The 16357-nt window shown below is 37.4% G+C and overlaps 1 long non-coding RNA gene across 2 annotated transcripts in view; it reads right to left on the reverse strand.

Annotated features, from left to right (window-relative positions):
* Positions 1 to 16357, reverse strand: part of LOC122161010 — a 204232-nt gene that overhangs the window by 125149 nt on the left and 62726 nt on the right. For both annotated transcript variants that reach the window (XR_006169023.1, XR_006169024.1), the window contains exon 2: positions 5439 to 5499. This is a non-coding gene — a long non-coding RNA (uncharacterized LOC122161010). The remainder of the gene's footprint in view (positions 1 to 5438; positions 5500 to 16357) is intronic.

The raw sequence follows: 16357 nt of genomic DNA on the forward strand, positions 1-16357 counted from the left end.
TACAAAGATGATACTTGGAAATCTATATCACAAGATAATGAATCACCATGAGAGCCAACTAAGAAGGAATGTCAGCAAACCAAACAGAAGGTTTGTGCATAACAAATTATTTGATGCCAGTAGAGTTTAAACTAAATTTTGCATGAGACAGGAGTCTTCAGGCAACACTTATGATACATTTGCATGGCAAGACTTTAATGAGATGAAGACACAAGACCAACCATGCAAGGGGCTTTTTATGCATTAAAGAGACAGAAGGAGTAGGAGATGATTGAGACATGTGGAATTAAGGCAATAATGCTACAATTTGACTTTAATGACAAAACAGCACCAAAAACTTTCTCTATCGGTAATCTTCATTCAATTTCTTTTAAATGAAACATTATTTGCCTGCACCTTAAGTGCTGATTGTTATTGGAGCTGTGTATTGCAGCTTCACAGGATACTCCAAATTTAATTTGAACTGGGGATTGATTTAGTTGGCTTCAAAGCCAGCTTTTCCTTTCCAAAATTGAGCTAGTGCATGACTTTGCAAGTTCATTTGGGTTTACTGCTTGACACAATTGTATGAGACTTTACAGCATTTATGGTATGTTTTGCCCTGCATGATCTCTTGTTCGCTCACATGTACAGACACACGCAGAGAGAACTATTAAAACAAATACTTTTGCTCCATCTCCCTGGGAAATACATTTCTTACTAAAAGTTACCAATTCAAAAGACTTATGCAGTTCAAATCCATATTATATGAAAAATTCTACCGCTTTGAACTTCTGATACATCAGTAAGAAGGCTCTTAAAGCATTTTACTATCATTAATTATGCTGTAATTTTCTGAAAGATTAGAACAGCACACTCTCATTTTAGTGAAGAGGGTAAAGAAACTAATACAGGACAAGGAGTTAGCCAGCCAGAATTGTCTTCAGCTAAGGGACATTTACCTGCAATTTGCTTATCTTGTCTTTTTAAACTGTGAGATCTTTGGTACATGGCTAGATTACTATGAATGAGTCTCAATAAGGTCCTCTGAACACTAATGGTATTCAAATGAATTATATTAATAAAAATCAGGTAACAGTATCCCCTATGAAGTCTCTCAAACATTCCAAATGACAGCCAATGCTATAATGCATTTTATTCTGCTGTAGCTACAAAGCCAATCTTATTCTAATGTTCATATAGTTCTACTACTTCAAAAATAAGGAAAGTATCAATAGGAACAAACTATCTCCTTTTAGACTATTCCTTCCCAAAAGTTATCTGCTCTTTCTGAGCAAAATTAGTGCACCTAAAACACCTGTTGTGATATCACAGAATACTTGTTTCCTTGTTTTCCTTGACACACACTGCTTTCACATTTGCAGCTGTTAAGTGGTAGCATAGATAATCAGACTCACAATCACAGCTTTTTGTGCTTTTAACAGGGCACTAATTGTAAGCCCTGTATTCTTTGTTAATCAGTAACTTTTTGTTGTTTGACAGCCATTAGGTATTTCTTTTGCAGTTTTTTTTTTTCTTTCAGTTTGCAGTGTCTCACTTATGCCAAATTCTTATCTCCAAATCAGAAGATTAAAGAGCAACAGCAGCTCAGATCCTCAGCAGCTCAGATCCTCAGAATCGTATGCGCATACCTACAAAGACTCCATCATCTGAGGATAGGCCCTTTGTCCCTTAAGCAAGATAAACACTGAAACATTACAGTAACTCTACAGCTATCTGCTAGAGGTTGGCTGGCAAGTTCATGAATCAACCATCTAAGGTTGTATTGCAGAACTACTTCAAAACTAAATAGAGAAAGAAGAGCTGTGACATACTTTGTGCAGTTTTCACCAGTTACTGCAGTTTGGACTTAATTTGTTTCCCGACTTCTTTGCATCTTGGGTCTTTGAAGGCAAGTGAACCATTCAGTGTCATAAAACAAGGAGAACTAGAACAGTCTTCAGTAAAAACAAAAACTAACAGAAAAAGCAGATGCAGGCAACATTTCATATGGCTCAAAATGTCTTTGCTGCTGTTTAAATTCTGCAGCCTTGAGATTGTTCTGACACCTCTTTATTGTTCCTTTTAAGTGCAAATGCTTAGGTAGCATCACTATAAATGAAACAGTAGTTTTCACAGATTGCATTCAACGGCTGTTAGAGCTTCCTCTCCTTCATCTGCACAATTTGCATCTATTATAGACTCAGGAATATAGTTTTGCTGCTGCTCAGTGGCCTCAGAATGGCACAGGATCCCCCCACTACTACTTCAGGACTGCAGTGAGGCTGATCTTTAAAGACCTTCCCAGAAGCAGGCCCACTGCTCCTTTTAAGGGGGGGGGGGAGGTTGGGATGGAGGAGCAGCTGGTGCTGTGAACGCTGAAGGACACCACTATGATGTTTAAGGCAAGTGCTCCGAGGGATGAGATCTCGAGATTGTAACCACCACAAACTTTAGGGTTTTTAACCTGAGTTGCTAGTAAAGATGCTGGGCCCTAGACTGAGATTCTAGTGTGGGTACTTGTGCCCTCTTGAGCATGTCTCAGCAAGGTTTTGCACAATGATTTGTTCAGTCCTCTGCCTCAGAGGTGCAAGAAAGAGCTGAGGGAATACATTTCTTACCTATAAAATTCACATTTTTTCTTTCACGGCAGCTCAGGGAAAAAGAGGGCACTGAGAACAGAGAGTCATCTTGCTTATTTCCTTATTATTAGTTAAGTACCGTGGATGTGTTAACAAGGGGTTCCATCAAAAATTAACCACTATGACCAGAGCTAAACCCCTAACTGGTAGCAGGGAAGTGTTTCCATACAGAGCAGTATAACGCAAAGTTGATGCTTTGGGTTTGCTTTCTGATTGTCCAAGCCAAAATAGGAGACAATTGCAGTCCTACCAGATACAGGAAGTGCAGAAGAAGCCTATGACTTCTTTCTGAAAAAATACTCCGTCTCATGGTGGTTTGGCTGCTCTTCTTGGACTGAAGAAAAAAATGTTGTAGATTACATCCAGAACCCTTTGCCCTTTTGTGGAAATGTTTACAATAATTGACAGGAGTTGTCTAGAACGGCACATTCCAAGAGCTAAAATACTAAAAGTTATGGTAGTTGTGTACCCAGAGTAGACTTGAGTTAGGGAGATCTTTAAGTATGGTAACAATTATAACTAAATTAGAGGTGAATGACTATCAAATGTGTTTTTACTACTTTCACAATTATCACCACACAAGATCAAACTTTCACTATAGAATTAGGCTACAGTATGTAATGCCAGTGCTGCTCAGGAGATACACAGAACCACTGTCCTTTCCCTCGAGCAACTCCAGCGTTACAATATTCATGTTAAGATTAAAAAAAGAAAAAGACTGCTGCTATTATAATTTTCCTTTGTTGTGTCTCTCAGGAATCAGAATATAAGCCAAAACCAGAAGAAGGGAATTCAGTGTACTAGGCCACCCTGCTGATAAACTAAAACAATAAGTTATCATGTACTTTACCTCACTGACAATGCAATGGGATTATAATATTTTATTCCACTAGCAAGATACAATCGTATACAGCCTCCCCACGTAGTATGCAAAGTATTGAGTTTGGGAATTTTAAAAAAAAAAAAAAAAAAAAAAAAAAAAGAGCTGGTGGATGACTTTCTCCACTCTGATCAACAGAATGAAAATCCAAAGAATCACTGAGACACAACATATTTCATATTCTCATTCTTTTCTTAAGTAGAGAACATATTTCACGTACAGAACTGAACTATTACAAACGCAGTTGGAGCCTACGTTATGTGTCCTTTAGATAACCATCACCTGTGTAAAATCTTCATCATATTTACTCCTTTTAAAAGTATTAGGTAGAATATCTGCAATTACCATAAGAGTTTCTAAACAAATATTTCATTTGTGCATCTAGCTTTCATGCATTACAGAGTAAATCTCTCTTTAAGCACATAAGAGACACATTTTCCTGAAGACAAATAGTTGTTTCAAAAAGATGAATCTTCATTACATATCCATACAATGTTGGAAAGAAGTAAGCTAAGTGATTACTCACTATTCTATTTTAAATTCACATGTGTCTCTTACTGCCTTACATAGCTTGTAGCATGACTTCACTATAGATATTCCATCAGACACATTGCTGTTATTCCTCCAAATTTTATAGCAGAGACAAAAGAAGTACAAATCACATTGCCTCGATCTCCTAAGCAATGGTTATATACAATACCAATTGTCAACTACACTGAAAATTTTACAAATTCGTTTTCAGCTGTAATATTTACTTTCTTGGCACGCAATTAATACATATTCTTTGAGCTTCTAAATAAACTTATGTAAAGACACTTTTTCTTCTATTAACACAAGGAAACTCAAATATATTGAAAATGAAATTACAGCAAGATGCTATTAATAAGCAATCTAAAGAGAGTACTAATGTAGCTTACACAAAACTGTAAAACTTCTTCAGAAAGAATTCAAGGCCTACATTTACACCTAAACTCACTGGCTGTCCAGTTGTCCCTGTCCAGTGACTCAGAGATTGCTCTTCATTACTACAAAACTACAGTTAAGTGCAGACATCACATGACACACAAAATGAGTGCAGTATGCATTTATGTGTAAGGCTCAATTTCATTATAATATTTGCCTGCATTTACCACTAAACCAGTATTTAAATCAAAGTTATTTAATAAGACCACTGATGGAACACCAGGAGAGATTATTTCATTCATGCTGAAAAATCCCTGCAGCTTCATTGTTACTCAGTTGCATCCATGCAGCCTGAGAGGTGAATACAGAATAAACATGCCAGAGGAAAGAATAACTACTTGCAAAATTAGCACAGTACCCAGGTAAGTACAATCATCCAAGTAGGTTGGGGAGCACAGAAAAAGGTTAATTAGGAACCTCTGCAGAGCTTTTCAGCCCCACACAGCACTCTTTTCAGCTCCTTAACACCAAACTTACTGACCTATCTCTCAAAAGCAGTGTGTTTAATTGCTACTCTTAGTGCACAAGCAGCACTAGGAGCCACCCCTCTCGCTTGCCTCATGCATCCCACCACCTGGCAAAGTTCCATTGGCAGCCAAGTCAGTGGGATTTCACGTTTCCTTGAAACTTTTACAAAGGGCACAATGTGGGTCCTTGTCACCATACGTATAATCAAGTGCTTAAGTGGCGGCATGTCACACTGCAATGTTGGTATCTGAGCCTGTGTCCTGGGCTAACTTGCAGGCTCAGAGAACTTACAGTAGGCATTGCATTAATTACCAGCAGTGAAAATTGCCAAAAATAGAAATAATTCAAGTTAATTTAGTGGATAAATACATATGTGGAGTTTAGAAGGGCCTAACTTAATCTCAACTTGATCATAAATGCTCTAAGAAAAGAATAAAAGAAAATAATAAAAAGTCCAATTTAACTCTCCCACAGTAGAATCCCGGTTTCTTTTCAGATTCTCTTACCTAAGCTTAGGTCTCATTGCTTACAGCTTCAGGTGAAGTTATGTCCTTTGGGTGCAGCCACCTGTAGGATGAATAAAACCAAAACCAAATGAGTGCAAGGTGACAGTGGATTGAAAACACAAGCATTAAAAACTAACCAAACAAAAACAATCCCTAAAAAATACCAAGGTAAACTCAATCATATTGCTAACCAGAAATCAATTTAAGTCTGTTGGGCAAAGAGAATGATGTGGGTGGACCTTTTCCTTGGTCAGTGAACCTTAAGGGTGAGATGGAGGAAGGAAAAAACAGCTGACCAATCCAGGAACTCATTCCGTTAGCTGAGAAGAAGTGAAGAATCCCAAGCAGCAGTGAAGAGAGTTAATAAAACAAAGCAATCGATTCTTAATCTTGAGCAATTAGTTACTTGGAGAAAGCATTGTTGCCACCTGCCTATATTGATCACGAAAATTAAGGTCATTCAGTGGAAGGCTACAGCTACCATCATTAAAACTGAATTTCTTTCTCATCTAGAGGGAAAGTAGCTGTCTTCAGAAACTGAAGAAAGGTCTCAGTTCTTCCTCTATGGTCTGTTCTTCCCCAAGCACATAGTCAGTGATAAAGGTAAATGGTTTATTTTGATTTGCACACCACTGCTTCCTTTCATGCTTTATTTCTTGCAGTGGCATGTGCTCCTTTAAAGGCAGCAGGCTCACTTTCCCATGGGACCCCATTGTTTTACGTGTGAGTTAGAAAAAAAATCATGAAATATGTTTTTTTTTCTTAAATTTCAAAGTGATGGTCAACAGTGAGCTGCAAATAGGTTCAAAGTAATTTTAGCTGTTTTTTGTGAAATAAAACACAGTGAAACCTCTCTCAACATCATAATCTGTGAACTTCTGGTCATGTTTTCATTTCAGAAATCCTCTTTCAAACCTGAAGGCGTTCTCTCAAAATCAGCTCAGCAAGCGCTAGATTCTACCAGGTAAAGCAGATAAGAAAATTTCCCCTGGAGTCAGCATAGTTATACTCCAGGATTTGACTTTGTGGCTAAACCCATTGTTGCACAGCATCCCCACCCCTACATAATAATTAAATTCGCCTCCTTCTCTCTCACTTTCTCTTCTACTCATGCCTGGTATTTGATAATAGCCTCAGACTTATTCTTTGCCAAATGAAGCAGACAAGTGTTTCATTACTCATTTTTATTATTTTTAAATGTGTTTATCTTATTTGTGGTTCCATCTTAAATAATAATAACAATTAATAAATAATAAGGTACTTTGAATGTGTCTGGGAACCAAGAAATGCTTTCAGTTCTTTCCAACATTTCTGATCTGATGAAAAATATTTTATTAGAAAAAATCACTAAGAGAGGGACATGAGGGAAGGGACCACAAAAGTGGAGTTACTAATAAATGAATGCTCAAGAAATTCTCTAGCCTAAATTGGCTACAAGAACTTGATTCTAATCTGAGACAGATGATCTTAAATATAATCAAAGGAGGAAAAAAGAGAATAACAGCTTTGTAGGAAAAAAAAAAAAAAAAAACCCACCATGAAAAAAATAATCCGATTTTGGAATTAATATTCAAGGTACTAAGTAAGACACTAAATCACCTTCACAGTTAAGACACAGGAGTTTACTTTTGTATCAGTTTTGATCACTGTGTGGACCAAAGAAACTTATTTAATATGTGTATCTAATGGATCAAATTGAGATATTGATACTGTTGCCTTTCTGAGCTTTGACATTCTCAATGCTAAGTATTATTATTATTGCTTGTCTGGATCTGCAGCATGATTTCTGAAAGCAAAAGTTGCTGGTTTCAAGCAGAGAAGTAGCATATGTTCGGTTTAAAATTCAAATGTATTTATAACTGAATACTAATGGCAATGTCATTTACACACTTAACGATTCTGCATTAGGCCATATGAGGCAATTCATTTTTCAATACATTTATTGGTACCATACAGAGAAAGAGGAGTTAAGCCGTAGCTGAGATTCATCAGTTGCAGTGTACCATAACGTGGTGAATGCTGCCCTCTGGCTCAGGTTGGCAATGGTCACTTATTTAGAAATCTTTTTTTCAAAGTGTAGTGGGAGACAAAATAAGGTTGGTGTTCAAGAGTTTTCCTTAATACTTTGTTCTTTAATAATTAAACTCTAAATGATTGAAACAATATCATATTAGAATGTTACTTTCTCACAAATTCAAGATTGTTGAAATTTTAGAATTATGTTTTGCCAATATCTGCAACACAGAAGAACTTTTTAAATGCATTTTTATCTTGAATGAACCTTATAAAAGAGTAACATCAGCATTAAACTTAGAGGTCTGTAGAGAACAGTTTCTTGAATCTTTTTTTTTTAATTAAATCCATAAGGGAAAAAAAAAAAAAAAAAAAGAGTATATAACTTGTTTTAGCATGGGATACTACAGATTTAGGCAAGATAGAAAACCAAAGGAAAGCTACAGCAATCTTTATTCGTTCGTAGAGTAAAAGATTATTTACTCCATTTCACTGAAAGACAGCATGATTGAGATGTTTATATTTTCGTCTTAAATGTAACACCTTAACAGTTCACTAAAGATTATGCTTGCTTTATTCTGCTATAGACACAACATTGCCTTCTTTAAAAACCTTTTGTGAACAAGTCTTTAAGAAAAAGAATAAAATGATTCATTGCACTCACAGATCTAGAAACTAGGGGCCACATTTTCCCTTAAAAGCTGCAACCTACCATGTACTGCCCATCCCCCTAGTACTGGAAATGCTCATAATAGAAACGACAGAAAAGTAGTGAAATTAAATGATTATTTCTACTACAGAAAGTAAATATTAGGCATTGCTCCCCTGCCACTCTTCCCAAAGGGGATCTGCCCTACAGGAATCCCACAGCCTACCTGCCTTGCTGATGGATTGCCTGGCAGCTTGATCCCCAGTAAAGAATTTTCAGCAACCTTTTGAGAGCAAGATGCAGTTTTATTTTCATATCTTCTGCCTAAATTAGGCATTGCTGAGGGTAACAGAGGAAGTGTGGAATACAGGAGATGGTTTCAATCTAGACACACAAGAAGTAGAATGTTTCCACTACTATCCCCTGCTTTGGTCTTTTATAAACTCACCTTATATTCAGACCAATACGGTACAACCATTCTGGTATGGTAGCACTCTGCATCCATATTGCACTCATGTAAATGACTGAGTAGGGTTTAGGACAATAGGAAGTCCAGCCCCGTGACTAAGTCGTAAAGCTCATCTTTTCAGAATAGAAGCTGGAAGACAGACTGGGTGTCTGTCTCTCAAGATGATAAAATGCAGTGTTCTAAACACGAGACAATATTTCTTTAGGGAATATTTCATTTTGGATAAGAGAACAGTAATCCAGTAGTCATTTTTCCATAGCTTTCCATAGCTTTCCACAGCTGAAGGGAAAACATTTAAAGCAGCTTTGAGAACAACCATCTTACAATTAAATTGCAAATGTAAATTGATAGGGCTTTTTGTTCACTGGTCCTACACACTGATATAATTTAAAAAAATAATCAAACTTTTAATATACTAAAGAAAAAAAAACAAAAAAACAATTCAACCAAAAATCCAAAGGAAGGATTTTTAGAAGCTATGAATGTGATACTTGGATTCAAAAGACCCAGTGGAAGCGGGTAGGAAGAGCAAAGTATCCTGGGAAAACTTATAATGTGCACTCAGCTGCACTTAAGAGTGAAATTTGCACTCCCAAATAGAGACCTAAGAATTCCTTCGTATAAAAATGTTAAAAATCAAGGCAACTTTCAAATCTAATTTAAATTTTTGTTTCTGACAAAGACAAGTGTTTCATAATAATTTCATATCAGTGTAAATAAGATATAGAAAAGATTTTAGCATGCAAGACAGCGCCTTTCCCTAGCTTTTCTTCCAGCAGAGCATAGACAGAATCAAGTGGAAATTACTGTAAGTGAATCTGTGAGTTTTCAACAACAGAAGCAGCTGCTTGGTACACTTATTTTCCAGGTCTTTCGCAACTTACATGGCTTCTGAGAAGGAAAGCACCTGTTTTGAGACACCATGTAATCAGAACTGATAGGAAGGTAGAAAATCCTCACTGCAGCAACACTGTGGCTTTTGAATTTCCTGCCTTGCTTTGAGGTCATAAAAAGCCTTTCAAAGATTTGCAAAAACAAAGTGTTAAAGTAGCTGTTACGAGACTCAGTGTAACCTACTGGATATGCTTTATTCTGACCTGAGATTTTTGTGCTGTATTTTGCAGAATATAAAACTGAAAGTAGGTTACAAGTTTCCCAGTGCAGGTCTATAGGATATAAAAGTTCCTATACTGGGATAGAAGTGTGTGGGTTTTCATGAGACTGCATGTATTAGCTTATTCTGCACATGATGTAGGACCCTTCAGATCAAGCTTTTCTTTAGTGATGAAGACAAGCTCAGCCAGGCACTGTAGGACCACTGGTTTACTGAAAGATCAGTGTATGCACGTACCCAAACTGCACCACAGTGGTTAAAGGAGCCCTTGGAAAGCATAGGGACTTTGGAGACTATACAGATGTGTCCTCTATTTTCATATTATTAAAGGCAGATCTTCCTCATGTCCCTTCAAACATGCAGTACTTTCTTCTATTTCCTTCCACACACGTTTTTTTTCTGAAAAACACAGGGTTCCTCCACCTTTTTTTGCTTCTCGCCAGCAGCCCAGATTCACTTGTATACATCTCAGTTTCTGAGAAGGAAAGACATCGAGAGGGAAAAGGGAAGAGAGAAAGGCTAGGGATTTGACAGGTAGCCAGGGACAAAAGGTCAGTAGAGGGAAACCTTCTAATCCTAGTCTGCAGCCAAATGGTGAGATTGCTGCTGAACCCATTGTACTTGTGTCTGAAGCCAATTACACATAGTTTAATTCAGGAATGATACAGACAAATGATAAGTCTCTAGGGGACTTCCACTTCTGTAAAAAGCTACCCCTGTAATTTCTCCCTTATAGGCAGAGTTGTTGAGCATTGCAATGGAAGAGAAAAATGACACAGAAAACCCTCTGCAAAGTATATATTTTTCATCCAGTTTCTTCCAGTCTTAGTTCACTGATAGACTTTTTCCTTTGTGGAGGTCATAGGTGAGAGAGGAAAGCAAGGGGATTAATATTTTGATATATCAATTTCCAGAAGCAGCCACATAAAGATAATGAAGGAAATCTTTTCCCTATCTCCACCACCTTTATGCTCCAGCTGGAGACTCTCCAATCTTCTAAATCAACCCAATGCAATTTATAAACAGTATATTGCTAGAAAACTCTTATAGTAGATTTCCTTTCTAAAGACAAAGGAATAACTAACTCTCAAGGAAGAATGATAAAAAGTGCTGCTGTCATGTAGAGTTGGTGCCTATTCTCACTTCGTGTTACATATTTCTACCATCAACTTGACAATTTCACAGCCATAAGTGCACAAAATTCACATAGCGGCAATTTTCCAGAGGAACTGAGTGGCAAGGACCTCATCTCCTTCCAACCAATTAACCAGAAAAACATTCCAATATATTTTTCCATTTACTTGAATAAGAATAATACAGTCTAAACCTCTAGCATCTCATATGAAAGTTGGAGGACTCGCCCTATCTACAGTTGAAATAGAAGGCAAAAGTGAAAAATACATGACAAATAAAAAACCTTGATTCCCGGTGATTTTAGAAGCTGCAGTTCTTTCTCACTGTGAATGTTCTCACAAAGGCATTAGCAGCTCTTTGCTTACTGATAATACCTATAGGATTGAGGTTTCTAGTGTTTGCTTGTTTGCTCTGATGTAGATCAAATATGATCAGTTGTAATCTATCCAGGAAGCATAAAATATTTCACTGAAAGAAAGCAGAATTTCAAGTATTTTTCAGTAGGAATACTTGTGAGCTGTATAAAGGAAACTACTTCATCACAGCATCAAAAATTGACTGTTGTAAATTTTGTTCTGTAACATATTTTTTTGAGCAATTTTGCAACAAGTTCGAACAATTTCAAATTGCAGAAATTGAAACAGTAAATTAGACTACGAAAAATAAAGAATACTACCTTTGTTAATGAGTATCAGTGAAGGGTACAGTTACTAGGAATTTTCATATGCAAGTCTGCTTCCAAACTCATGAGATTCAAAAATCTGAGCTCTGAAACAGTAGGGTAGCTTGAATATATGAACTGTATCTGTCAGAAAGAAATGTTGCACATCTTATAGATGGAGATAAAGCTTTTAATTTCAAACCATGGAGAAGAGATAACACATAGTGAATTACTCATTACAGTGTCAAGGGAAACTGAGGACATTTGCTTAAATTATCAATAGTGTCATGACGAAATGTTGAAAGTGCTGGAAGTTGGAAGTTAATAATAGATATTACGGTCCTTATAGGAGTTTTCATTTTCAAAATATAGCATGGTTCAAGGGTGTACTTTCAAATGAGAGTAGTAAGCAAGTAGATAACACCATTTAAATTAGATGATATTAAAACAAGTTTACCTGAAGTGAAGAAAAAAATATGCATTAATATCTGGGTAAAAGAATGTGGTAAAAGACAGCTTCCTAACAAAGATTTAACCCCTAGACTTGAAAGGAGACACCATAGTCTGAGAAGACAGAAGAAAAAAAGCTTGAGACATATCCCTGTTTGCTGTGACATTATATCTAAGTTGGCACAGGAATACTTGGCTGAAAATTAAGAACAATTTCCTTTCAACAAGATGGCAAAGGTTGACTGACAGGTAACTGAGCTAAGAGAAAATGAAAATAAAGAGAGGAATCACAGTAAGCATAACATATATTAAGTATTGTATTCACACTTTAATATCCATTATAACAATTATCTCTGGATCAGTATCTGGATTAATACTTCAGGACCAGGTCATGTATGCTAGTAATAAGAATTCAAACAAAAAACGATACAAAAGTGTTAATGATTTCTCTGTCTGGGTTCTCTACCTGAATCCAAATTACCTTCACTTTTATATAATACCCCTGGGTGAACTGGAGACTTCTGGGACATAAAGTCACACCTACTGAATCCACAGCAAACATGGAAAACTGCTGCAAGGAGTGGTACCTTCCCGAGAAGAAGGACAGAATACGTTGAATTGAGTTAATTTTATGCATAATTATCCTGCCAAAATCATATGGTGTCTGAACTTGATGTAAGGTAAACATGGATGGAAATTTTAGTGTCAGCCAGCAGTTGCTCTGAATCAGGTATGATGTGAAATTGCACTGTGAGAAGGGAAAAGTCACTTCTGGGCATCATAGAGAGCAGTGAAATGCCCTCCCAGCTTAAGAGAGAGGAATGAGGCTACAAGCCTGTCAGAAGAAAAGAATTTAAAGTGAGGTTGTGTCTGAGGGGAGGGCAAATTCAGTCAGTGTAGACGCAGAGTTTGATCCACAGCTCTCTGAAGTCAAATGTTTTAGTTTACGTCAATGGCCTTTGATTAGGCCCAGAGAGAGCTGTAAGATCCAAGGGCTGCCAGGCTTGGTTACAGTCATCAATACTATAAATCCCTGAGAGAGTTTCCTTGCTAAACTCCAGGCCTTTTTGCTGCAGGACGCTAACTAAGGGCATGATCCTGAGCAAACTTAGTACCACTGACTGCAAAGGCTATAAATTCTTTCGGCCATCTTAGAGCACACATGCAGATCTCCTGGTTTGCTGCAGCAGCTTACTGCAATCACTAAAATGGGGGAGAGTAAGAGCCAGTTCTTATCAAGACAGAACTATTCCTGTCGCCAGAACTGGGGCTTCCTCTGGCAAAGGGTGGGGTTGGGTAGGCCCAACCTGCTGGAGAGGCTGGGTCCAGGTGCTAACTCAGAGGCTCAGCCAGCTGCAAAAGGAGCCTTGGCCAGGGCTGCTGGAGCCTCAGGCCTTCCCAGGGGAAGCCTTGAGATGCTCTGGTAAGTCATTTTGCACCACTGAGGCCAGCAAATGGATCACCGACTTCATAGCCTAAGATGGTTTGCTTCATTTTTGTAGCATATTGCAAAAACAAACAAACAAACAAACAAAACATAATTGCTGAAGTTACTAATCCTTTCTGAACAGGGACATTCTCAGATGGAAACACATTGTCCTAGAAAACAGATGCTGTTACAGCAAGGAGAGTTACGTATGATCATTATCTTGTTGTACACTTGGGAAATCCTTATCTGCAGACTAACCTGAAAGCTCCCCCTCAAAGCTCAACTCATTACTTAGCTTTTTTTTTTTATTTTATTGGTAAATTTCAGAAAATATTTGCAGAATGAACATAAAATAAATCAACACTGCCAGAAAAACAACAACTTGATTGTTTCCCTTTGCTTCTGAAACAAACAAACAACATAAAAATCTCAATTGTCCTCCCAGGACTCCTTGGAAGTCTTAACAAAAGTCTCTAAAAAGAGCCTAAATGAAAGACCAGTGAGTTAGCAGCAGGGCAGATCCATCACAGACAAATCAGACAAAACTCTTTCCTTCTGACTGTATCTGGACTTAATTCTGATCTCCTTACTCACACTGAGTAATAATTTACACCATAACTAGCCCCACTGGCATTGCTAAAATCAGGATAAGCCATAAACCTGTTAGACAAATATTGGTCTGAAACATTAAGACTAAAAATTGTATGAGCTAATTCAAATATTTTTGTTATTATGTGCCCTGAAAAAAAGGGTTCTCTTTGTTGTTGACATAGTTTGTTGGTTTCCAAAGAAAAATAGAAGTTTGTGATTTTTCATAGTTATTTTATTTTCTATCTTAATCCAACTAGAAAAATCAATGTTTTGTCTACCCTAGAAAATGCAATGAATGTATAAAGATGTATGAACTACTGGCACCTTTTTGACAGAGATATTAAAACAGTAAAACCTGAGGCCAAGTCTATAGTACAAGCTTCTGTCTGGAAAGGACATTAGTCAGCAACATAATAGGACACAATCTCAGCCATTAACCCAGGCTGCACACCTTATTCAGCCTACACTGTGATTAGCCTGATGCAAAGTCCTCTTTTACTTATTGCGTCTTTGTGTTATGTCATCCACCCATATGTACAGGACAGCAATACAACACCGGCAGTTCCTGTGCTGCTGCAGAAGTGCATGCTATGGATGATGTTTGTTTGTTTGTTTGTTAAATACCTTTGTCTGCCAATCTCTTACATTTCTCTCACTGAGTTGCAGGAGAACTTATCCATGTTTCTAGACACATGAAGCACAGGGACTGGAAAATACTAGAAGACTATTAACAAAGTTTTCCTGCATTTCAGTTTAGCAAGGCCAGGCACTAGCACAAATAGAGGCACTCCTGAAGCTTATCATTATCCTCAGGAAGGCTGTTCTGCCTCTGTTCTGCTCTTCTTTAAAATATCAAATTCCTGTGAGTGGGTTCAGTACAGGCACAGAGCCCAAGAAAGTCCCTACAGTGCCAGCAGCAATGCTGCTTCATGAATGCATTGCACAACCTGCCCAGCCACCCTGCCAGACTCCTCCTCCAGCAGGAAGCCTGGCAACGAGGCACTTAACCAGTTGAACAAAAACTACAAGCTTTGCACCAGGCAAGCAATTTGCCAACATCCAGTAGCCTGCAGGCTGGATACTGTTACCTAGTTATTAATGAATGCTGTTGATTAACCTTTTGAAAGCACTTTGCCCACCACACCTACTGATGGGAACTTACTGTGTTAATGCTCAAGGGACATCACAGTAGAGACCTTGGGAGTAGTGAAGACAACACAGTGACTTTAAGAGTTGGATAGGAATTTGGTAGTTTTTTGAGAAGAGGGGACATGAAGGATAAACTCCCTCATGTACATAACTCTAATAAGAGAAGAGTATACACATTACTGCAATGTCTGTCTCAGGCTGATGTGCTTAACTGAGAATAAAGGCTCCTGCAGTAAATTTAGCACAGGACACCACTCCAGGTATGCTCATCCATGTTTGAAGCCCCAAACTTTTCAAAGTAATGCACTGGTGAAACTTAAAAGAAAACATCTTGAGCACTCACATATCATGCGCCGGGCTCCTAAGAATCATGAGACAATACTTTAAAACTCCAGCAACAACAACAGAAAAAGCTATTACATGCACACACATGTATATACAGAAAGTCAGTCCTTCTTGGTAGCATGGCCTAAGAATTTTTGAGCTCTCTTTTCTTTAGGAAATATCAAAAAAGCAAGAAGTCAAAGACTCAATGAAAAGGTCATGAAATAATATGAATCCAGTAGCAAGAATATAAAGAAAATGCAAAACACTCAAATAATACAGAAGTTTGCACTAGGATAACAGAGTTCACTATAGAAAGGGTGCAGGGATGTAAGCAAATATGAAGGAACAACCTGAATTTAATCATGGAGAGACATGATAGAGAAAAAGCAATCAACTTGAAAGAAAAGAGTATAGAAAAAAGAAGAGTACAGAAAAGAAAGAGTACAGAAAGGACAAAAGTGGATTTGCACAAAAAAAGCATAGCATAAAAAGAGTTAAATAAAGCTAAAGTCTCACTTTACCTATTAAAAAAAAAAAAGACTGTTTACACACACCTCCACTGAAGGAGCTGCAAAACAAAGTTGCTCTGTTTTATCAGTTTAAGAAAATTGTTACTTTTTAAGCTAAAAGAAAAATATATATAAAAAAAATCCTGCCTAAATCATTTTTTTTCGCTTGAGATTTCACACAACAGTTGAGCCAGTTTGACAGCTTGCTGCTGCTGCTGCTGACTGGAGAAGCAGCCTCACTCCCCTGCTTTGTTCCCAGCCATGCAGTCTTTCTTCTCCCCTTGTGCTGAAACTGGCACTTGTCTGACACCCCAGTGAAAGTATTCCACTCTGAACAAGAAAAAAGAATTCCCACAGAAATTTATTTGTTCTTAAGGAAAAATGTGTGTATATATATATATATATATATATATATATATATATA

The sequence above is a fragment of the Centrocercus urophasianus genome, unplaced genomic scaffold (assembly GCF_019232065.1).
Source record: "Centrocercus urophasianus isolate 14NV4802_14NV808 unplaced genomic scaffold, USGS_Curo_1.0 seq_18, whole genome shotgun sequence".
Classification (NCBI taxonomy): domain Eukaryota; kingdom Metazoa; phylum Chordata; class Aves; order Galliformes; family Phasianidae; genus Centrocercus; species Centrocercus urophasianus.